We start from the raw sequence: 25,820 nt of genomic DNA, 5'->3' as shown, positions 1-25,820 counted from the left end.
GAAGGAATTGTTAATTTTTTAATTATGGCACACAACCCACTGCTGACACCAAAAGCAACATTCCAAAAACCAAGACTGGGTAACAGATTTTGTTCAACGCTTTTAGGCCTTTGAATGACAAGATGTCAGTAGCCCTGATCAAGCAGCCACAGAATCAGTCATAGAGTGGTTGAGATTGGAAGGGACCTCTGGGCATCATCTGAACACACCTTGTTCAAGCAAGGTTACCTGAAGCAAGTTGCCCAGGTCCATGTCCAGATGGCTTTGGAGTATCTCCAAGGATGAAGACTTCACAGCCTCCCTGGGCAACCTGCGACAGTGTTTGACTACACTTATCATGAAAAAGTGTTTCATGATGTTCAGATAGCACCTCCTGTGTTCCAGTTTGTGCCTGTTTAGGCCCATAGCCTGACAGAAAGATAACAGGGAACAACCAGTTGGAGTACTGGGCAGAGTAGGAAGACAAGACAGCTTTAGTACATGAGAAGACAGAAACTACTTTCTATGCAAAATTATAGGCTACATACACATAAGGGCCTGTGACAAGCTCAACTTGCACCCTTCATTCTCTTCCATCCTTATCAGAAGATCAGCTTCAATCTCTGTAGTGATGGATACATAAATAAATTACAGTGAAACTTCTGCAAACTGTCATCTGGAAAGGGCCAAAAAGTCTAATTTTCTTTATTACAGAAGCTTTGGGCAGAAGTTTGAATCTTTGTTCTGTTTTGGGTTTTTTTTCGGGTAAAATATCAGTTTAATGTTTTTGAAAAGATTTTGTCTTTTTTGTGGGCATATCATCAAAGCCTGTTAGTGTAATACTTGCTATCATTCATTTACTCGAGAAAAATCATTAAACACGTGTCATTTCAAAAGTGCGTGACCTAATACGAAATTGAAATGACCTTTATTTTGGCACACTACTGCACTGAGTTAGAGTATTATGAAGTCCCAAGCATTCCCTGTTTACAAATGCCAGTCAGGCTACTACTACTGCTCTAATGTGCTCAGAGATTGTGCAGCCTATGACCAACTGTAACTAATTGCAAATAGTGAATTAGCTGTGGGGGAAGATCCACAGTTTCCCAGGGGCAAAAGCCACTACTTTGAGACAATGGTTTAATTTATGTTAGAAATTTGACCAGACAGAAGTGGAAACTTTGACCAAGTACTCACTTTCGTCAGATGCTGTTTTAGTGTTTGGCCTCCTGTCTTGCAATACATAAACTTGCATCTTGGGTCTAGGGTATTTCTTCGCATCCATATGGTTCTCACACCAAGTCTGTAAGAATGACAGATGAATGAGTCACAGTCATGTTTAACTTCAAGCACAAAGGTGTCTAATTCTTAGTCTTAAAAATGCACATGACTGCATCATAAAAATCCACAGGCTGCAACTCAGATCTTCAAAGCGCTGCCACGGAGTGCACAGATGTGTATGTCAACCCTCTTGCACCCACCGTGCCATTCTCAGGACTCAGGATAGTCAAACAAGAGTCAGATTTCCACTCATTTCCTGAGGTTGTTCAACAGCTTTGGACAGCATCTGATGGATGCTGTGGATCACTAAGATTCTGTCCCCTGGACCTTTTAACACACATTCAGATGTCCCCCTCTCACATCAGGGGACTCCTCCTGAAGAGGTGCAGCGCTACCAGACAAAGACATGACTGATTCTCATATCTGTTCCAACAAGAAGCGTCATGGCTATAGCAAATGCAGCATTTCACTGTGTCCAACTGCGGTCCTTCTCCTGAGGCCTAACAACACAAAAGGCATTTTGTAATAGCTCCCTTTGAAATCAAATTAGTAATGTTTCAAGGCGTGACCCGTAAAGGGCTGCTGTCCAGAATCTACATGTGTTTGACAGATACATCTTCCACCTAACGGGCCTCTTCAAGCGTACAGATGGAATCAAGATGTGTGAACAGAGTTCCAAAAGGAAAGCCATGGGATATCAGGATACATAGCAAAGCACTCTATCTCAACAGATAAAAAGGAAAGAATATCAGATACAATGTAGAATAGCTCACTCCAGCTGGTAGGACAGATTCTGACACTACTATATAGGTGAGATTATTGCAGAGGAAGATGACATTCCATATGTGCAAAAGCTAACAAAATATAGCCCAAATTAAACTATATAACCTTGTGCCAACTCCTTATAAAGGTCATACAAAGTCACAATCTCCTTCTTCCATATGTCCATTCACTGCAAAATGCTAGAAGTTACTGAGGGCTGTATCTCAGTATACCCAGGTACATAACCTGATGGGCAGGAGGCTAGAGTCTCTAGAAAACAGCTTATTTTTACCCATCTAGCTACAAAATTAATGGAAAAGTTAGAAAAGAAGAGGAGCTTTCAAGTTTGCCACAATGTATTTGCTTATCTTCCAGAAAACTAACCAGTCCATTGTCCTGCAGGGTCAATCTCTCTGGAGCATGAGCATGAAGATGAGAATCCCTGTCCATAGTATATGAAAATAAGAAAGCATTTGGTGGTTGGTCTTTCCAAATATCCAAAGGTCATATTTGACTGTATAGAGAATTAATTTAAAGCACAGCAACTTCCTAATGCAGTCCAGGCCTCAGGTCCATAACTCATTTTCACATGAATTCACAGACAAGAAAAAAAAATCATGATAGTATATCAAAAACCCCTATAGCAGCCAAATAAAATGAAACACCTGTTGTCAGAACTCCATCAGCTACTTCTTGTTGCCAGTGTCTCCTGTCTGAAAGGAGGACACAACAGAGACTAGCTATGTGCATTTTGCAAGATGAAACAAAGTGCAGGGCAAGGCTGTAAGAAGACATAGGCTGTGCATTCTTTATTATGTGTCAGGACCAGCCACTTCTGAAAAAAAAAAAACCAAACAGATACTTTAAGCTAGGACTAGGAGCCAAGGCTAAAACACCATGGAGAAAAATGCCTGTGAGTGACAACAGCAGACTTCACTGATGGTAGAACTCAACTTAGACCAGACTCCCAACGGCTCATTTCTTTAACAACATTCAAGTTTTGCCTCTGCTAACAATAGGAATTGCAACCATTTCAGGAAATAAAACCAATTTGTACCTTCTCACAAAAGGGACAGAGGAGCGTGCCATACTCTTACACAGTTTACACATAAGGTTATAGCCAAGATTTGGTTATATTCTTGCATATTGATATTTTCAGCTGAATTTGATTACTTAAAATGCCATAAATCACTGACCAGCACTCACAATTTTCACATTATTTTTCCAGGAAATTACTTCAGAGGCCAAGGAACTGTCACAATGATCACAGAACTGTATGCGAGTGCCATCCTTATAAACCTGACATCCCTGCAAGACATGCACAATATGAGATTCAAATCCTGATATGAAGTGCCAACTCAAACAAGGTGGGAATTCAGCTCATTCTCCATGTTCAAGCAGATCTCCCTGCTTGGACTGCAAAGGTGGTCAATTTTCATATTGACTGTGATCATTAACAAATGTCCCTCAGAACAGGAGTGAGAAAACCAAACTAGTCCCACTAGAATTTGATGGTAACTGATTTTGCACATGAATCCCAGTGTGGCCATAGCTCTCCCTCTCAGATTATAAACCTAGTTAAACCTTTAATTAAGAAGTTAGTAAATGAATGGTCATAGGATCATTTACATTAGTGCATCTGTATCAACAGCAGAGTAACATCCTCCTATTGTTTCTGAAGCAGTAACTATTCATGTTCTCCATGTGACCTGTAAATAAATGTGGTCCTGGAAACTGTGCTATTGTTGTAGTCTGTTAAGAAAAAGTTTTAAAAAAATAATGCATTAAAACACAGACTGAAGCCCAAAAGCAATTATCAGTCTGCCCTGTCACTCAGGTTGGGGAACATGAGCCAGTGCTTACAATCTGAGTTCCCCCTAGCGTAGTACCTTTTCCTTTTCAGTCCATCATGACATATTTACAGCTTTGTCTCTCAGCAGTCCCTACCAAGACTCCAGGGATCCACACTGGCCCATCATGAATGTTATTTTTCTTGTGCTACTACTGCTAAGAGCCAATAGAAGATATTCAGCAAGGAATTAAGAGTCTGAGATTTCTGTCATCCCCATATATCCTGGATTAGGTTAAACATATTCTTTCTCCCCTTCCCCATTTCAACACTGCTTCCAAATGGATATGCTATAGAAGTAAATTTGCATTAGCTATATCTGCATTAGACAATTGAATGAGCCTGGGACAGTTCTTTGGGATTACAGTTACTGGTTGCAAATATTTCCTATTCATATTATTTAACTCGTATAGTCTCCAAAACTAGATAGCCAGGTACCTGTTCAGAATGGATCCTGGGTTGAATTTAATCCCTGAATTGTGCCTGTAAATTATTTGGGAGAGATCTAGTTGGTCCAGGTCTAAAGTCTGCCAGAAACTCTTCTAACACTTTAATTGTCGACAATGCAATGCTTGGGAATGCTTCCTCACAAGTTTTCTTTTAATAGTATAGATATTGCTGTAGATAACAGAAAAAGAAACTCAAAGCCATACAGAATCCAATGACTAGTGCTCTGGTTTTGCTTTCTTTTGTTTTCATTTAAACTCCTGCCTTCCACCTATTAATATCATATTCTATTGGCTACAAAATTATTCAATTTTCCTACAAACTCTCCAGCTGTAAATATATTATCAAACAATGTGTTATATTAGACACTGGAAACATTCTGTGTACATAAATCACACCCAGAAATTATAAAATCCTCTCAGACCAGAAAGGGCCTAACTGTCTTCCAGACCTCCATGGAGAAAGAGACCAAGTCTCTCTTAAGAGGGTGCACAAACTGTATTGTTCAGCAGATCTAAAACAGTCTAATATCACAGAGCAAGCAAGCATTTACAGGTCTCTACCCCAGGACAGAGCTCCCCATCTCTTGTCTGACTGTGACAGATCCCACACTAAGGTCACTGGTTTCTGGGTTATTCAAGCATTCAGCATTGATGTAGAGTCGATCTGTTCCCACTCAGTTATGCAGCTAGGACACATTACCCCTCAGTTTCACCACACATTCTCAAACAGATATGCAGACACAAGGACAGTGGTTCCAAATTCTTATAGAATGGAAAAGATCTTCTCTGCTCAGAGATAGAAATCCCTATATCTCCCTGGCATCATTACTGGGTAGCAATAATTCCAAGGTGTTGAGACCACATTTAGCTTTACAGAATAAAACATAACAAGCTGTCAAAATGTGCATAAATAAATTAGAGTCATTATTCCAGCTTAAGGTTCTGGGGACATAAACAATCCTCTTGAAGTTCACTGTGACATTTTTTGCAGCAGGAGCCAAGCATTAAAATTACGTTCTGTATACAGAGAGCTGTAAATGTATTCTGTCTTAGGGCCTGGCACTGTGGCACAGAAATCAACAGGCCTGCCTTGGAATAGAAAATACAGCAGTTCAGGGCCAAGTCCCTGCCCCTGAGCACAAGTTTTATGGCACAGCCCATGTCCATATGGCTAAATTCTGTCCTTCTGCTCACTCCCCAAAGAGGAGTTCTCATCCATGTCTGCCTGCTTGGAATAGTCCCTGGCTCACACTGCTGCCTTAACCCATACCCAGGCACCACTGCAGAGAGTGCTGCTGGCGTGGGCAGAATCACGCAATGGAGTGTGCCAACAGTAAAACCACAGGTCACCACATGCCACTGCTCCTGGTTACTGACACAAGTCTGGGACTTCTGCTAGGATATTACCCTAAAACATGCTCACCTTTTCACGAGTCATGTTCAGTTGCATAATAGAACATGCAGGAAGTGAGATCCAAAAAAGACACAAAGACTGAAGACACGCATATATTTTGTGATATTTGGGATATAAAGGAACTGTACCAGGTGAGACTGCATATCCATCACACCTCCATCACTAAGCAATTACACAAACTTAGGAAAAAGTGTGATATCAGGGTAAGCATGGAGTGATACCTTCTCAGTACAGTCTCCTGCAGCACTTTTGACTCAGAGGCTTCCCAAACCAGAAGTAGCCTCCTGGTATTTAAAAGCCTTCTGAGGATTCTTCTCAAAGAAAATGAACTCTGGATTTAAATGCTGCATAATTAAAAAGTCAGTGAAAATAGGCATCAGCAATTTGAATTATAAACAAGGAACAAACCCATTCATTCAGAAAACACATTTTACATCAAAAGACCATCAAAACATGGATGAACGAGAATAGTGTCATTACAAGACAGCATCAAGTTGAAAGCTACAATCTCTGAGAGCAAAATGGCACTGACATCCTCACAGAAGGCTTTTACTTGGGCTCAGTGCACACAAAACAAAACAAAAACAAATTTCATAGTGCATTCAAGGCAGAATGTGCCATGGCAGAAATCAAAACAAATGGCTGGTAGCTCAGCAGCAAAATGCAGGATCCATCCTATTTTGCAACCAACAATTTTTACAGCAAATGTTTTTTCCTGACTTTTTTTAGTATACCCCTTTAAGGTTTTGAAAAACCGCCATAGCAACTATGTCTTTGGGTCCTAATGGGTATTTTTGAGCTACTTGCTAAATCCATATTAGGAGCTGAGGCAGCCATGGCAATATGAAGAATTGTTCCATTCCTGAGTGGGAAATTCCATGAGATAAAACATTCTTGCATTTTGTCCAGCAGAAATACTGTATTTCCACTGAAAATGCCATACTAATAAGCTCACTAGTGATGTTTTTTCTAGAAATAAATAAGACAGAAAAACTTTTGATGCTCTTTCTCTGCCTCCCCCTTTTTTTCTCCCCCTCTTTCTTTTCAAGGTGGGACAAAGCTGCTCAGAAATCTAAATGCATTTTCCCCACTAATAATAAAGAAATGGCTGTTCCCTTACTTTTGCCTTGAAGTATCAAAAACACACCAAGGGAAAACCATCCTGCTTTCCAAAACTTTTTGTTGACCATGGAAAGAAAAGACTCCCTAGAAACATAACTAGCACAGAAAGGTTCTTGCTTGCTCTGTGCTTACTCACAGCTCAGTCACAGCTGTGCAGGTGCAAGTTTAAACATCCATGACCTGGCTCCTCTGAGATTTCCCCTCACCTCCATGTACATTGTAAACATGACACAAATATGCTCCAGTGTTTTTATTTGGGAAATTAGGGAAAATTTATAGAAATTAATTTAGAGCACATGACAGAGCAATTCTGACTAGGACAGAAATCAAGAAGAATGCAAAGACTTTAGCCAGACTTGGGAAGGAGGTATACAGTACTACAACACAAAATTCCCATTTCTATATATCACCATCTGATGTGTATTAGAGGAATGCTATGTCATTTGATTCTGTTCTGCCAAAAATTTCCTCATCTGCAAAATGGTGACAGCAGTATTGCCAGCCTCACAGGGATCCTGTGAGATCAATGACCTGCTTTCCAGTGTTCCTATGGCGGGCAAATATTAGATGAAGGACAGAGGAGTCCATCACTACCCTATGGCCTCCTCATATGCCAGAGAAGCATATAGGGTTCTTGGCATGCAAAGTACCTCCATTCATTCTCACTTCTAAGTATGGTTGTTATGGACCATCAGTTACTCAAAAGAGCAAAATACAAGCTTGAGGTTTTGCCTGCAAAGGCCATGAAGCAAAAGCAGTTGTGATCTAGCTGTGATCACTAGGTACTGGCCAGGGCAACACAAGAAACACAATATCCAAAGAGACACAGGAGTAGGATAGGATCAATTTATCAACAAAAACTTCGATACAATTACCACTAGCTATAAACATGCTGATTGCAGTACTATTTAAACCTAGTAAATTAGATTTGCTTTCATCAGAAAGAATAATCTTGGCTCTGGTGCTGTACAGGGACTGACAGGAAGGTAGGGAACCATGCATGCCACTAGGGAAAGATCTGTGATCATTTTACCTAAACCAGCATTGATCTGGCTTCCTCAGATTACTAATCAACTTCAGAACACAACCACTGCATCAATCCAAGATATAAAAATTCAGTATTTACAATCATATATGTAAGATCAAATTAAACATAGAAAGAGGAGGAGGAGAGTGCAGGACAAATGAAACTAACAGAATACATTTGAGTTGCAAAAAATTTAAGAAAAAAATGGGGGAAAAAACCCAAAACCATGTAAAATGATCCTTCAGACTAACCAGTAACTCTAGTAAGCATCCATATAGCCAAAGCTCAGTGATCAATACCAGCCTTGTGGGGAAGGAAGCATTGTTATGATGTGGGCAGTGATTGTTATGACAGGGAGGGCAGCAGGTGACATAAGCCCCTCAAAAACATTATATTTTCAACACAGTTTCAAACATCCTCTCAGAAGGAACAGTTTTATATGACAGTGTTCCAAAGCCTTTCACTCCCCATTGGTTAAATCCATATCTTGGAACAAAGATGTTAAAAAACAGAAGCATCACTACAAGGTACCCTGGAAACAGGTTAATACACAGGAGGGGCAGAAAGGCATCATGAGGTTCCCCATTTCTTTTCCCCTCAGCCTATGTTGTGGCAGGGCAAATGGCAGACATAATAAATATGGGAATCCAACCAAAAAATAGGAAAAGTTTTTCTGAAAATACTGCATGTACAAGATTATATCCTGCTCCTTTCCCCTCTGGTGTTTACAGTCCACCTTATGTAGGCATGCCTTATCACTGAAGACAGACAATTAAATATGGGAATGGCTGTCAAGTAAATGGTCTGTGTTCTTATGAAACCATTTCACCATTCTTCCACAGACAGGAAAATATTTAGCAAGAGGTGTGCAAACCAGGCACAGATGCAAGAGTGTGATTGAAAGGTGGGTGTCATCTGCTGAAAGCAGATCTAGACAGAAGGATTCAGCATGAAAAGTATTTCCTTTATCTCCAGACTTAGAATTTTCTTCCTCTGGTCTGAAAATGTTTGTTACTTTTATTCTGAAACTTTGAGTTTTCCATTCATACTTCCAACAACAAACTGTCAACTGCAGTCCCAACATTTACAGTATATCTCAGAAAAATCTACTGACCTCAGCAAAATAGTCCTCTCCTTGCTCACATAGACCAAAGCATTTGAGCCATTGGAAAATACAGCAGAGAATAAAACATTCAGCCATTAAAACTCACTTATCCAGTTAGTTTCTCTCTAACAGCACTTCAGAGCTTCAGTTCAGTGACATGAAAAACTCCCAAATCCAGAAAGTGGTCAGTATGCAGAAAAAGCACTTTCCAACTGCTTTGATGTGTCCTGGTGAGACTCTACATTACTCCAGAAGCCCTGAGGACATACACTGTAGCAATGTAAGGGTTGAAATTTGCCCTTATATTTTTGTACCACTAAAATCCTGCATAATCCTCATTTCGAAGACTTAAGTGACACTTAAGCAGTACATAGCCTCATACCAAGTCTTCTTTGTGTTGGCACAAATTTCACCCAGGCAAGACAATATTTGCTCAGGTGCAGTACCTTGGGTGAGATTTAATCCCTTTCATTTCTGACACAACACTTATTATGTACAATAACTAATAAAAGCCACTCTTGAGATCAACAACCTATACATTTTCAATTTCCTGTCATGTACTCTAGCCTTTCATAAGCTCCTTTGATCCTGTATAGGTGTCAATCTTTGCATGCATATAGGTCACAAGAAAGTTCACCTCATGTCAATAGCCCAGTCACCTTCAGATCCATTGATTTTAAGCCATTTCCATTTCCAAATTTCAATTTATCATCTTATCTTAGTTATTTCATTATTCTCAAAGATCCCAAGCAATAGAGACCATGATTTTCCTTGAACTCCATATCAGTGGTAAAAAAGACATGTCAAATATCAAAACTTCCTTCTTGCCTGGCCAGTTGGAGACACATGTACACACTGTGTCCTTCCCCGTCAAGGGAAATGTGGGCCATCTGAGGCAGGGTTTACTGGGGCTCCTGACTCAGGAGCAACTTTACTGAGACAGAGATTGGACTGAAATCACACAAAACACAGAATCGAATCCTGCAGGCTCAGGATGCCTCACAATATCTGCACTGAGGATTCCAAATCTGGAGAAAGGCAAAGGGCTACCTGATGCAGGCACCCCTAGAAGAGGTTGGATGAAGACAGAGAGCTGCCTTGGGTTTCTGCACAGAGCACAACTGTACCCTCTTCTCCCTCCAGCCCCAGAGGCTGAGTACAGCCTTTCACAAGTGCACAAGTGGGATCCTGCTGAAGCCTGAAATCCCTCCTGCAACATAAAACTTCCTTCATAGTTTTTCCCTTCTTTTCCACGAGTACAAAAAGTTCTGTCTTCTTTGCTATTTCAAATAGGATCAGAGGCTGCCAATGACAGAGTGCAAGATGAAGGACTGGACGTAATCTTTCCTGAGAAGGCAAACCTTATTGAAATGTTTGTTTTCACTCTGCTGTTAGACATTCCAGCTAGCATGAAGCTTCAGGAACTTGTTCCAATGGCTTGTTTCTCCTGCTCCCTCCCATGGCAAATTGAAATCAATATTTTTAGATTCTTGTCATTCCGTTAAAGACTCTCTCTCTCCCTCCCTTTCCGAGGTCACACAAACTTTGCTTTGGACTCCAAACTATTAATTTTTCACATTACTCATTTTAGGTGTCTGAAAATCTTCTTACTCATCAGCCCATAGAAGGAAGTGTTCCTTTTCAATTTTTTTTTCCTTTTTAAGACAAATAAGAGATACAGATCTCAGCAACAGAAATGAAGTCTCTATGCCATCGTAACAAGGTGTCTCCAAGCCTGATTTGAAGTACTCCTTGGCCTGGCACATATTTGCTGGCTTTGCTTCACGCTCACTCAGAGTCTTTACTTCTGTAGGCACAGCAAAAAAACTGTACCAATTGAGGAAATCAGAAGTACTTTTCCAACCAGGTAAAGTAACTGCAGGGAATCTTAATGAAATGGAATTAATTTCTCACAGGCCACTGAACAGTGTCAAACATTACTGACTTTTGGTAGTTATGAGCTTAAGTTACACTTACACTCTAACTAGAGCTTAACAGCCACATAGCCCTGTGCAAGCTTCTGGAGCTCAGCAAGGACTCTGGTCAGCAATGCCTGGAAAAGAGATGAGCACATAATACAGGAAGCGGCTTGTGCAGCAAGAAGCAGCCTTCCTCATTTACCAAACTTCCCTTTTCTGCTTAGCTCCTCTCCCAGACACATTTGGACTAGCAGAGGAATATACCAATGCAGTCCTACCTGTCAGCAGGGAAGAATGTCTGTGCATCTGATTCCTCTATCTCTCTACCAGATCTTTGCTCTTGAATCTCCTCAGGCTTCTGATAACCTCCTGATGTTACTGCTGCTGTTTGTTTAACATAAACCCATAAAATTCTTGAGGTTGCCATATCGCCCTTTTCTCCTGTCCACATCCAGAATCTCCTCATCTTCTTACACACAGTAAACAATTCCCCACAGGGTCCACATTTATTGTGATAACTCACCAGCCCATTAAAACTTCAACTCTGACACACACAATGCAGCAAATCTGTGCAGTGCTATCAGGTAAGACTTAGCTGATGCACTCAGACTTCACCAATAAAATAATATTTGTGTTCTCACAACCTTCTACTGAAGTCTCCCGGAGAGAAAATATTTTTCACCATAGAGACTTCAGCAAGTCTAAGCTTATGGAGAGATGGTGGAAAGCATTTTGTAAAGGCAAAAAGCAGATGTGGTCATACAGACACTTTTGTTCAGTTACTTTAATTCAGAACAAATTGGATGCAAGTAGCACCATATTCAAGTATTTCTGGTTTGGCCCTTGAGTGGGCAGAATACAACTGAAATCCAGACAATCCACATTTTTTACACCAGGTAAGCCAGGATCACATACAGGGCAAAACAAAACAATTTGCTTCAGGTTTGAAAAAACAATAGACTTCAGGTTTGAAAAATATGCTGAACTGCTTGTGCTTGTTTGGAAACAGTCTTAAGTCTAGATCAGTAAGAAGCTCTTTCGTTGCCGCATTGTTTCATGCCTACCTGGGACAAGGCTCTGTGCAGTTGTTTCTGTATTCACGATGTCTGTTTGAGGTCCTAACTCCCCTCCCCTGCAGACACTTGAGAATATATTAGGTGACAGACTATATTATGTACAGTTTCTTCATCCAGTCATCTCTCAAGCTGCAATTACCTTTCTGATAAACACATAGGTCTACATTTACACAAATGTGTTTGCATACACAGCCAAAAGAGAGAGAATGAGAGAATTAGTCAATCTGTATTAACAAGCTTTGTTTTAATAATACAAATATCTGAAAGCATTTCTTTGTGCATACCTTTCTGAAAGTCCACAGCCTATTTCCCAAAGACAACATGTTGGCCATGCAACAGCAATAAAGCTGTCACACTGCCTTCGGCTGTAACTGGCAATCTGTCTGTATCCAATACTTCACTAAAAAAGAAAAGGTGCAGGCCCTAAATCTGGATGAATTGACTGACAAAGGGCTCTGCTACCTAAAATTCAGATCATTTTTTTCTTGGCAAAAGCATTTAAATCCTCTAATGTAGATTTTGTCTGGGTGCCTTTCCCACAGAGGCTTCAGAAATTAATCATGCTTCCTCCACAATCATGGAAACATCCCTGAGTTAGCATGAAATTACTTTTCAATTTTTTTCCTCATTTTTTCCACCTGTCCCTCTCCTCTAAAATACCTGACCTAGTTGAAAGTATCACATGCTATATTTCACATTTATGGAGAAATGTATCTGTGATAGTTAACAAGATTCTGCAAATGATTAGGACTGTAACATCTTCAACATTTCTTAAATTGTTTTACAGACTTGGCTGCTGTTTGGTCAGACTCATGGACACCTGTAAATTCAATATCTTTAGAGATACTTTCCTATTTCACAATTCTACAATTTCAAATAGTTCCAGACTTGTGATTAATTTTAGAGACAAATGGGCAGCAATAAACTACTCTCTTATTTATTATTTTTTGCTATGTTTCATGTTCCATTAGAAGACACAAAACACCCTGATAAACAGGAACTGAAAGAGAAAATATTGGAGCAGGGAGCTCTGTTTTAAACAGGTCAGTTTAATATATGCAAAATGAAAGATATTTTATAAAACCTATTAATAAAATTATTCCCAAGCTAAACCAAAGTCAACTGCAGCACTTCTGCTCTACTTTAAACAATATGGGTTTCATAACTCATTATCTCACAATTACTAATAGTTTTTCCTTGATGAACTCTGTGCTGCCTCATCCTAATGAAAGTGCTGCAAGGTAATACGGCAGTTACATGACAATGCAAATAGGACCCATTCAATTTGCACAAAAAAAGGTTGCAAGGAGCAATTAGCACTTCATTAATATGATATAAAATGCTAATTTGCCATATATCCCAAGTGACTCAAAACTCCTTTCCATCCATATGTGCAAATAATAGTTAATATGATGCAGTGTGTGTGAACCAGGTTCATGGTGCATTAGCTGGAATCCCTGTGTCAGTTTTCAGTATAATAGCTATTAGTTAATATGAACAGTAGCTCATATTTAACCTATGACAGCAGTGTTAAATGATAAAAGGATCTGTTGGCAGCAATATCTCATAATTCCACCCCTGTACAGTTCTCCCTTCCTTGCTATCCAGGATGAAGTATTGGAAACTGACTTCTAATCTAATTTATAAAGCAGATTGAAATGAAGTGCTGGTAGCACTCGGCTCAGCTGCTCAGCATTTTGAGAGGCAAGATCATTTCTGGTGAATTGCACAGCTCAGGCATTCAAGCACTTACTGGCAGCTTCTAATGATCAAAGTATTTGACTTAAATAATTGATTTATTTATACCAGTAAAGAAGCTCCAGGGGGTTGTGAATATTATGAGATATAATCACACCACTAGGGAATTAGAGACACTCAGATGTGCCTTGTGCTTGCTAATGCCCTGCGGGTGTGATTAGGATATCATACATCAAAGGAATTTGCTCTAAAATTTTTCATATAATAAATTAATAAAAGTAATTTATTTAAATAATTTCATTGATTTAGTGGGACAGATCTGATGCAAGATGCAATATGCAGAGAACTACAATGAAATATGTTGATCTAGGACAGTACAAAAGCCCTGACCACCTTCAGTTAACACACAAGTACCAGCAGGATCCTCTGGCTAGTGGGTCCCTTACGAGGTATTAGCATCACGTCAAAGTTTACTGTCTGTGACAAGCATTCCCAGAGATTTCAGCCAGCCTACATTGTCTGAGGTGGAGCAAAATGGTGCTTCTCCAGCAAATCCTTTCAGGAAGGGAAATGCTGATTAACAGTGTCATACCAGGCTGTACAGCATTCTGGCACAGGCAGGCAAAGCTATGGCTGCAATTCCTCATGGAGAACCAAGGGTCTTCTGGACAAACGGTTTATTCAGATATTTTAACAGCCACCTTAATGGCTTATATGGCTTGACCATTGTAGATTACAAATATTTTACAGTCCTTAATGCATTTCTTGCCACAGCATAAAAAGACACTAGGGAAGTGTTCTTATTTCAGTTATATTCATAACTAAATGAGTTACCCAGAGACCAACTAACCTGCTCAAGGGCACATCGACAGTCTGGGCAGACCAGGGGATTAAACCTGTACTGACTTTCCGCAGTACGCTTCTATTTCAGAAATACAGCAGTTTTTCCACAAGAATATTATAGCAACAGGCAATTATCTTTACCCTAGCATGCTGTAAGGGAAGTACACAGATGTACCACTTTCAGAAGTATAATTCCTCTCTATATACCAGGACTCACAGGGAAGCATTTATGGCAATAACAGGAAAAACAATGGCATTCTTTTAGAGAAGAGATGTGAAAACCCCCTGTAGATTTTTCAGAGTCATAGAAAGGCATGAAGACAGAAAGCAAAATTTGGGGGCAATCTGTGCCTTGGACAAACTAGTACTCCAGGTGCAAAACAAGATTGCTGTCCTTGAGTTGTAGGAAGAATGAGTGAATAAGACATTTTGAACCCATGTCTTAACTTCCCTGGGGTCAGGCCTAGTCTATTTTATATTGCTTTAGTGCCCTCCTAAAATGTTGCAAAAGAACTCCAGAATTGCAATGCTGTTTAAACAAGCCATGCAAGTTCTAAGTGAAGAAATCAACAGCAATTATAAATTCCTGCAAAAGCACCATCTCTATCACTAAAATTAGAAAGGGAGAGGTGTCAAGGGACTTGTTCATGCTTATAGGAAATGCCTGAGACTGTGTTCAACTTTTCCACACTTGAGTTTCACTCTCATCCTTGCGGATGTGTTCTGATTCAGAAACAACAAGCATTGTGAGTGCTGGCTGGGCCCATTATCAACTTATGTCACAGAATGAGGTACTCAGAAGAATATCACATATCATATGTGATGTCTTTATTGCAATGGTTACAACTGAAATCAGTTTCAAATGCATGCAAAATTCGGTCCCTCTCTCTTACTGAGTTCAAAAGAAACTCTTCTGTCTTGGAATTTCAGGATTTGAACTGAGTCTGGAGTCATGCAGTCCACTACCAATTAGTGGTACATGTAGCATGCTGTGTTGAAAATAAATGTACACATTTTTTTATGTTTATAACCTCTTTCCCTTTCTTTACCTCATTTTTCCAACATGCACATAATAAATACAGCCTGTCCTACAGATGCAGTTTCACTAACGTGCACAACAAGAGGACTTTTTTACTCCCCAGCACTAGAGGATACAGCACCGTCCACTGGATGGGCTGTGGCAGAGGTTCAGCAAGGGTGTATGCCCAACATTTTGGTAGGGTTTAATCTGCCCATATAGTCCTGTAACACAATGTGTATTTGCTTTGTATTGCTTGTGCTTCTCATCTCTCTGGGTTCTCCCATGCCAATTTACCCTTGTAGAACTGAGTTGAATACAATTAGTATGAGGAATCACGAAACTCAGGAATAACCTTCATACCTAGGCTCATCTTTAAAAAAAGAAGTACAAAAAGTCAGAAAGTCCCTGATATATCTATCATCATTAGAAATAGAGTCATGTCACCAACTCTGACTCCTGTTTCAAATTCTCAGTGTTTTCTGTGACTGCCAGCTGGAGCCTCAACAGCTACCAGATCTAAGGGAGTCCTGTGCTGGCTGGGAAATCTCAAATGTGATCCCAGCTTAGATTAAAACAGTTTAGTAATTCTGATCCTAGTGATATCCCAATATGCGTCCCATAGCACAGCTGCCTATTAGTTAAAACTGCAAATACCAACAATCTACCCTGGAAGCAGATTGTCAAATTTGCAAGAAGCCAATGGAGATCAAGGATTATTAACATCGGCTCTCAGAACTGAGGGGTTTTTCTAAAGTGTCTGTTTTGTTATCTATATCAGCCATGAGCTGTGTGTTACTCTCAAGGAAAACAACAGCTACACCACCTTGGGCAAACGAACTACTTAGAAGCCCAGAGAAGTGAATCACTGAGAGAGACCTCAGAGCAGAAAGCAGCCCCTGAACATCTCAGCAGTGAAAATACCTACCCTTGATTGGAGAAAAAACTTGAATGTCAAGGAACAAAACAGTATTAAAAGCTGAGGCCTATCAATATACTAGAATTTTCTGTGTTTAAGTATAAAGGAAAATATTATTTATATCTCTACAGGACTATAAAGTCCTGTCTCTTTGCACACAAAAATACCTTTGCTCTAGCTGAAGTGGGAGGTGGACAGCATTTCTCAAAAACCAAACCTCAGCAGAACAATAGCCAACATCGAGGGGCTATGATTAACATCATGCTGACTGGCAAGCCACAACTGAACTCAGAGGCAGGAACATAACTGCCAGTAAAGGTGTATGAATCACAGGACAAATGTGATTAGACAGGAGCTTTCATAAGCAGGACCTGACCTTGAAGGCTTGGTTGTAGTGAATCAAGGATGGTGGCAGCTAACACTTGGCTCTCTGCACAAGGTGAGTCTCCAAGCTGCCTCCATCCTCATCCTCCATTGCAGGAATTCAGTCTGAAGATAACAAAGACATGAATCACCATGCCAAATCACATACAAGTGGAAGATAGAAAGTGAAAAAATACATAGAGTCTGGAAAGAAACACTTTGGGGCATAAGAAACCAAGAATAGACTCAGCAATGCCAGTGAGCTTTGTAAATGAAAAGTAGGGGGTAGCTCTCCTCTATTGAGCAGCTTTCCCTTCTGTAGGAAGCCACCCTTTCTTAGCCTCTCTCACTGCCTGAATTCAGTTAGAAGCCACTCTCCTTCATCCCAGTGGTTGCGTCCCAGGCATTGTGAAATCTTAGTGCTAGTAGCGTTTGCAGCTGTAGGAAGTCAGATATAAGCCTTAGTGCCACCAGTATGCTGCTGGCAATAAAGCCTGGCAGCTCTATCACCAGCTAGAGCTTTCAGCATGCAAAAAAACCAGTTAAATAAACCACAGACTTGGTGATCAACAACAGACCTGCCTGCTCATTCTGCCTGGAAAGGAAATTCCCTCCTTTTGAGCTGGCTGTTAAAGTGCCACTCTTCTCTGAAAAACACCTGATGTAACGTGACATCCTCCACCTGAACCAGCCAAGCTCCTCAGCAAAAGATTCAAATTTGGGACTCCAGTTAGATGACTGGATCCACACTTACTCCCCTGAAAAAGAGAAAAGGATTTTTAGGGGCACGGACCACTCAGTGGCTCTAAAAGACAAGCAGTATGAGAGATGTAAGGGCCAACGCGAGGCACTGCAGCTAAAAAGCATCACTCTGGGTACTGATTTCCTGCTCTGGATACATGAATCTCCCTATTCATAGAAGGAGTCACCCTACCACCCTATCTTGCATGGATGCTGCCCTGTATTCCTCCTCCCCGTTTCAGAGTCAGTTGAGCCTTCATTTTAAGTAGTGGTTCTGCAAATTGAATAAACAAAATATTAATCATTGTGAGGCCAAATTCAGTCCTTGGTGCATGCTTGTAATGATATAGCCAAAACCATCCAGGGAGGAACCCAATGACATGTTTCCACATGTGGTAGAAGGAACATTACCTATCTTTTCCGGCCTTTATATTGCTCCCGAGAAAATCAGTAGGAAATTTGTCTTTGATTTCAAAGGGAGTAGAAAGCTGAACTATACATTTTAAACAGTTTTCAAGTTTTGGAGGTTTTTTTGATTCTTGCCTTTTTCAATAAACTTGCAAAATGAGAGAAGCTTCTTTGCCACCAATAAAAAGACAACAAACATAGAATTCATTACTCCTTAGCAGTTATTGTACATCACAGATGCCCTGTTTTCTAAAGGGCACCCCCTTTCAATGAAGAGCTGCAATGATTTCTAGTAAAATATTTATATCTAACTCCTCATTACTCCAAGGTCCCCACCCTGCTGCCAGCCTGACAACTTTGGAGCCTGTGAAAGGAGGAATGTAATGAGTATACATTAATGTTATGTAGTTTCCACAGTTCTTGTTCTGGTGTGACCAGATTTATGTATGGAGTACCTTGAATGTAATTCATTACGATTATACATAGTGTTAGCTTCAACATTTCTGCAGGTAGCACCGTCTCCAAACTCTTAGCTGCAGCTGTATGAAAAGAACCAAGATGTGGTGACACAATGTTCATTTGTTTTGGTGGTCAGACTCAATTTAAACAACATAACAGGGTCTAAAAAAATACTAATCTGTGAAAAAATGGGAAAGTGAGTTAAGTAAAACCTTCAAATATTCCCTTGTTCAGGACAAGCTGTGTGGGCTGACAGCTTCTCCCACGGGAGTGAGAGGTCTTACAAAAAGCTTTGCTAGGAAAGATCTGGCTGTTAAGGCAAATCCCCAGCAGTCAGAGACCTGAGGAGGGTGAAGCCCAGCTATTGACACCCAAACACAGAGCAGACATTGTGAAGAAAACATGGGCGATGAGAACGGCAGTGGAGGGAACAAATAGGGACTGCCTCCCACACAGGGGAACAACAAACCTGTGAAAATAAGAAAGTGCTTTTTCACTAGGCAGACTTATAAGGAACAAAGATGTGTCCCATGGCTTTCAAAATGCTACCTGGGCAATTAGGGAATGTCATCCCTATCATAGCTTGAGGCATGGGGGGAGAGGAGAAGGCAAGTTATTAAAAGTAAAACAGAAATACAAGGAGGGTTCTTTGTAAGTAGAATCAATTCAATTGCAGCCATCTTCAGAGGGGAGAAAAAAAATAAAGTGACCTCAAGTATTGTTGACTTCCCATTTTCATCCCAAGTTCTGCAATAGCCAGTGTTGTTACCAGAGCACCAGGGTCCTTGGACATTTTCACCAGAGCTCTCATTTTTCAGAGGACTGCAGTTCAAACAAATTTTAAAGCCTTTTTTTTCCACACACACAAGATATGGTCATGAATGTAATGCAAACCGTTAGAAATAGTCATTTTAGACAGTCTCAGTTAGGAGTGGGCAAGAGAAGGAAGAAGAGCCATGTAAGGAACTTTGAGTCTCTGTAGCCAAGAGTAACTTCACAGAGCTGGGATTGTTGAAGGGCAGCAAAGCTCCCACATTGTTGGTTTACACTGTCCAGAGACATAAATGGATTATAATTGAAGGCAATAATAATAATAATGATTTACATTTAAAGAGTGCTTTTCACCAAAGAACTTACAGGCAATTTTACCTATCTGCAGTTCTTACATGTCACTACACCTCTCTTTAGAGTTAGTCCTATAGCTTTTCATGGCATACCGTACAGGAGTCCTGAAAGCAAAATACTATGCCCCAGGACACAGTCAGAGCAGCTAAAAGGACCCTGAAATCCTCCTCCCAAATCCCAGGTCTCACCAAAAGTCCCCAACATATCTGTACAGGCAATGCTGGTAAATTATATAACAACAACGACTAAAGACAAAAGAAAACATTGAAGAACAATTCAACACTAAAGACAGACACAGACTTTTCTTATTTAGTACCATATTGATGTATCTCTAAGTCTCTTGTAAGGCTCCTGTGTTCTTCTAATACATGAGCAGTGAGAGAACAAATTGCTAGAGGCTTGCACATGAAAGAATATGTACGATGTGTGAGGCTGAATTTACTTTCCCAAAACTTTTCTCCCCCATGACCTTCTTCCATTAAATAAATTCACTAAGGGAGAGGAACCTATTTGCAACCTCCATTCTTCACAGTGAATTACCTAACACAGGAGCTGTTCCCAAAAAGTAAGCAGATTATTCAACTGTGGAAGTATAATTAAAAGACATCTGTGCAGTTCTTGAAGACCTCAAAGAGAAGATGTGGCCAGCAAGACCCAGGACTGCCCATTAGAAGCCTGGTTTTCTCAAGACATGAACTTTCTTGCATACCCCATGGCAGTTTCCACTAAAAGCAGTATTGCATTTGTTTAAATTTGCATAAGGACAGAAATGCTTTGTTTCTTAGAAGGCAAAATTCTCCCAGCAATTACTTTACTAGACAAGCATCTCAGCTTTCATTTTAAAAAATAAAAGGAGCTGTCTCTGGTGTGTGTCAAGAGCTGCAGGAACTACATGGAGCTTGCAACACTCAGTCTACCAAAGAGGTTGAAGGCAGCTCACAGGCCTAAGACAATGCCACCAAGACATTCCCAAGGAGGTGACAACAGGACAGCCACATGGCCCTACCGTATTCCAGACAACCCTGCCCTGAGCCCCTGGTCTCAGAGAGTCTCTGAGAAAGGATGCAGTCCCAACAAGCACTGTTCCTAACTTTTCCCATTTTCTACAGCTCCTGTCTGGGCCTGGTAATGCTGAAGTTCATCTCTCTGAGCACAGTTAAATGGAATAAAATGTCATATTTAGCATCAATAATGGCTGACAGCTCACCTCCAAATGCATTCCACAAAGCTGCACAGCCCTGAACACAACATCCCTCTCACTTGTACAACACTTGAGACACTGAGACAAAGCTGGGAAAGGGATGTACCATGCATTGCTTTAACATATTCAAAGTTTCTTTTGGAAGGTCATCTCCTGTGTTGGCACTTTTGTTCTCAGGAACTGACAGCAACAGACAGCGCGCAACCCAGCTGAGGACACTGGATGAGCCATTACATTGTGAAAATTATGGATTTGCAACATGGTGCATTTTAGGAGCTGCATCCACAGGCCCCACAGCACTGAAGGCACACTGTGAATGTAATAAATGGGGCAGAACAGATCATTTCTTGTAGAGGTATCATATATTTGTGTCAAAAATGGGTGTGCTGCTTTTGAACAAATCACATGGTCAGAGACAGCAGTGTTTCTGCTTACAAAGGCTTCATACAACAAACTAACACTATTTCCCCAAAAGTACCTTAGCTGACTACACAGCAATTACCTTTTGTTCATGCTGATACAAGGAAAAGTACATTAACATAGGGAGAGTTTGGGAATTCCGGACTCTCTTTTCTCAGATCCCAGTTGTTACTTGATTACTATTCTCATCTCAAAATCTCAGAGAAAGAGCTAGGGATTTAAAACATATTATCAACATTATAGCAACGTTTGAGGAACTTGGATGTGAGTAGAAAAACTGTCAGAGTGAAGACTTTGGAGGAATTACTTAAAACTCTGTGTGCACGGCTGGAATGCTTAATGCTTCTCCAACAAAGTTCCAGTTTAGTTTTACAAGCATGGCATCCTTTTCACATTAGCACATTATGTGAAACATCACCCTGCTTTCTCAAAATAGCAGCTCTAATGAGTTTCATGGTAGATGTCCCGCTGATCAAACATGGGTTTATGAGCAATACAAAGAACCAATAGGATGCCTGAGCCCATGCATCAGCCCAAGTGCAAGCACACTGTGAAATGCCTGCTTCTGCCCACACAGGCACTGGTTGCTGGCTAATGAACAAGGAGATACAAATACAGTCATAATACAGTTCATTAATAAGTTCAGTTGAAGTAGTAACAACCAGTTCAAATTGTTCAACAAAATATTTCAAAATACAGCTTGGATACACTTTTTTATTGGAAAAAGGAAGCTAAGACTCGGCGGTACATAGATCATAAAGGTTTAGCCTCTCTCCTCCAGTGGACATACAAGAGAGGAAAGGAGATAAAAAGGTAGTATGCTTTCCATGCTCTCCCCTCTTCCACTAAACGTACACAAGCCCCTCCACAAGCCAGCAGTAAGCCTGGGCTCCACCTGAGGGCATCATCTTGACACTGGGACACACATCAGGTTTACATGCAGCATTGAATCCCTAAATGGGAATATTAATACTTACCTTCCATACTCTTAGGCTCCTGCAACAGGGAACAAGACTCAGGCAAAGCAACACAAAAAAGGAGTTAACATACTGTAATCTCCATTCCTAACATATGATCAGTCACCTACTAGTCTTCTATTCAAAGCATCACTATTTTGCCACATGACAAGAAACACATTCACACAACCAGAGAGAGAACTGGAATAACAAAAATGTTGCCTTGGTCCATGACCAAGGTGAAGGCTTATGGTCATAGCACATCATGAAACCAAGAGAGATCCTGATAACATGGCTAGAGCAGAAACATCCCAAGCACATGGCTGTAAGTCCAAGAGTCTTTATGCCACAGACTCCAACATAGTGCCATCATACAAGGAAAGAGTTTTTCACACGTGACAATTACACAAGAGGGAGTGCCCCATCAAAATACCTAGGCAGTCTGCAAATCACTCCCTGCCTAAAACTGCAGGGACTTTGAGGCAGCAAGTTGCTGGCCTTGAGCTGAATGGATTTTGCAGCCTAAGCTGGATATGACTTGCAAGATCCTAAATTGGGCAAACCTACTGCAGAGGGGCAAAGGAGAAGTATTGCCTGCATTGCATAGTTTCTAAGCTCTCCCCAGCACCCGAAGAAGCTCAGCAAGGTGAACTGCATTCCCAGCAACTTCTCCCTACAATATCTATTTCCCAGGAGGAGGGGACTAGACCTAGTTAAAATAATCAAGTTTTGGCTCATAAGATCTTGCCCTCCTTTCTGCACTGGGAGCACCCTTATGATGGTACATTACTCAGCCTTTCACTATCACATGGTACAATTAAGTTCAGCTTCTAAAAGTTCTACCTGTAATTGGAGCCAGCTGCAACCTTTCTGACACATACTAATTGCCAGTAATGATTTAAGTGCAGTCAATTCACATGCTGCAATTGTTTTAAATAAAGGAATCTCTCGTACTTTTTCCTTGAGAAAAATCTGTTAATCTTTGTTGCTGACTTATCAAATCCTCCAGTCACCTGTTTGCCATCATTTTCATGAGCTGATAACGTGTTTATTAGAGCCATAATATGCAGGTGGAAGCATAAAGGTCTCATTTGGCGGAGTATGAATTCTGTCTCATATATCTGTATGGAAAAGCTTAGTTTCACCCTTCAGCTGTGCCTCAGAAAAAGAATAAGTTCCAAAATAGTATCCTTTATTCTTTTCAAATGGAATATTAGTTCTTTTAAGCTCAGTACATATCTCAAAATACCATTTGGATGTGCATGACAGGTTGGTTTTTGTTAAGCTTCAGATATCATCACTGCCTATGGTGAATCCATCCAGCCTTAGTTAATTTCAGCTTAATTGTATTCTCCTTTTAATTATTTCTCATATATAAAAGCAAGTTCTACAAAATAATAAAATGTCATGTGGATTCTGTAAGGCTAGTTTAAGAGTTCTTCCCACAAACTATTTTAGTTTCCTGCAGAAGACCTGACCTGAGATACTGCATTTCTGGCAGAATGAACCAAATATCTCTCTGGAAGTTTTTCTCTCCTTTCTGCAGTGTTTGGCGTAACCCTAGTTATGGCTAGGGTTTTGTTTGGGTTTTTTTTTTTGGGGGGGGGGTTGGACATTTGGTGGGGGGGGAGGTGTTTGGTTGTTTTTTAAGGCATACTAGTGAAATTACTACAGTTTGAAGTCAGTGCACAGGGTTTATCAGCCTACTTTTTCCAGCAAATGGATGTTCTGCTGCAGCTGAGTTTAGTGGTCCTTCAGCTGGTTTATGTGTGTGATGTACTGAATGTCCTTAGCTCCCAGGGCAGCCTTTAATTGGGTCTAACCCAGGTATCTGCAATCTTCAGAAAAATGTTCATAACTCTTGCCTCACCTGTGACACTGCAGGAGGGGAAAAAAAAAAGTATGGACCATAGTGTGAAGTGGGGATGTTCAACCAAATATCTTTAACTATATGAAAGAAAAGAGAAAGAAGTACCGAAAAAAAAGTACTGACCAGCCACTCATGGAATCAAGGCAGATTTTTCATGTGAAAGAACCAGTCTGAATCCAAAGAGAAAATATATAAGAAAGAAAAGAAACTGCAAACAAGAAGCCAAATTAAAACCTAAATTATATTTGGGACAGCCAAACTTTCCAACTGCAAGAGGAATTTCATCTGAGTTAGGACTCCTGGACTTGGCTCCTGAAAATGTAAAGTTCTAGAACAGTATGTGGTTCACTATAAAACAAATCTAGCATATAATAATTTCCTTCTACAATTCCCATGACTTGTGGCACAGACCCAAAACCTCTTCCATGATTCACATCCAAACCTCCCAGGAGAGATGTGATGGCCAGATTGTTAGTTTTAGTGCATGAGTAGTTTGGGTGAAATGACAAATGCTAACACTCAGTCATACTGTGGAGAAGAGATGACCACAGTTATGAGCAAAGGGCAGAGCTCCACTGACAGTTTATTATTAGCATCTTGAATATGCGTAAAAAATGTTGGGTTTTTTTTTAAGGTAAATAACATTTTCCTACCTAACTCGCCAGTCCTCAGGGACAATTTTTTAGTCACTGCACAGCGTGGGCCAATTCCTCTTTTCCAGAGAGGAGAACAGCCATCTCAGCTGATCCAACAGTCCAACAGGCTGATGTTACAAAGCACCTCACAACTCTAAAGTCTGCTTCTGTGCCCAGTAATCTCCTGAATCTGCATTTTGTACAAACTCTGAGCCAGTGCTGACCATGCCCAGACTAACACCTCCTGGAATAGCTTTCCCTACCGCTGAAAACCTTGCCAGAGTAAATAATGTACCAGTTTGCTGATGCAGCCTCTTCCAGAACTCCTCCTAGCTTTAACCTTTCCAAATAGTCTCTGAATCTAAAATACAGTTAATCTGTGCCTTCGACTGATCAAATTATTCATTCCAAATTTCATGTTTGTTGTTAATTATCCCCTTTTTCTTCCTGTTTGCAGATTAATCACAGATCAATCTGTCAAATCATGCAGAGAAACAAGTCTCAGTCTCATGGTCTTTGCTCACAACCCATTGCTCATGATACAAGAGTGATCACTTATACCACATGTTATTTCCTCCTTGTCCCTGACTACATGGCTGAAATTTTTGAATTGAGAATACTGACAATCTATGCACCTTTGGCACAGCTTTGCAGAAAAAAGAAATAAAAAAAAGGTAGTTCTACTTAAATTTGTGAGCATTCCAGATCCACCAGTCCTTCTAAAAATGGATCTTAGACATCCCAGTATTAGCAAACAAAAAAAAAAATGGAGATTACAAAGAGATAAAAAGATGAAGAAAGAAATGGAAAAAACTTGCAACATTTGACTGTAAAAGCTATCATTGGAGAGATCGTATTATGCAGTTAGATCTACCTAACCACCTCACCTAAAACTTGTGACAGTTAGAGATAATTCAACAGTGGAAAGCAGAAAGGCAGAGGTCTGCCTCAAAGGGCCAGAAACATCCTTTTTTTTCTCTCAGAGCAGTTCCTACTTCACATGTGGTGTCCCACACACGCAGTGGACCACGAGTTCTGAGTGGGACCATCAAGCCAGTTATTCCTGTTTTTGAAGGGGAAGTGAGGGGACAGATAGGAGGAGGCAAAAACAGTGGTGACCACTGGAGAAGTAGAATTTGAAGACCAAGATTTCCTGACTGAGGTTAGAAGAAAAGACGACT

This window comes from Lepidothrix coronata, unplaced genomic scaffold (genome assembly GCF_001604755.1).
Source record: "Lepidothrix coronata isolate B3197 unplaced genomic scaffold, Lepidothrix_coronata-1.0 Scaffold65, whole genome shotgun sequence".
NCBI lineage: Eukaryota > Metazoa > Chordata > Aves > Passeriformes > Pipridae > Lepidothrix > Lepidothrix coronata.
Note: the sequence above shows the minus strand (reverse complement) of the source record.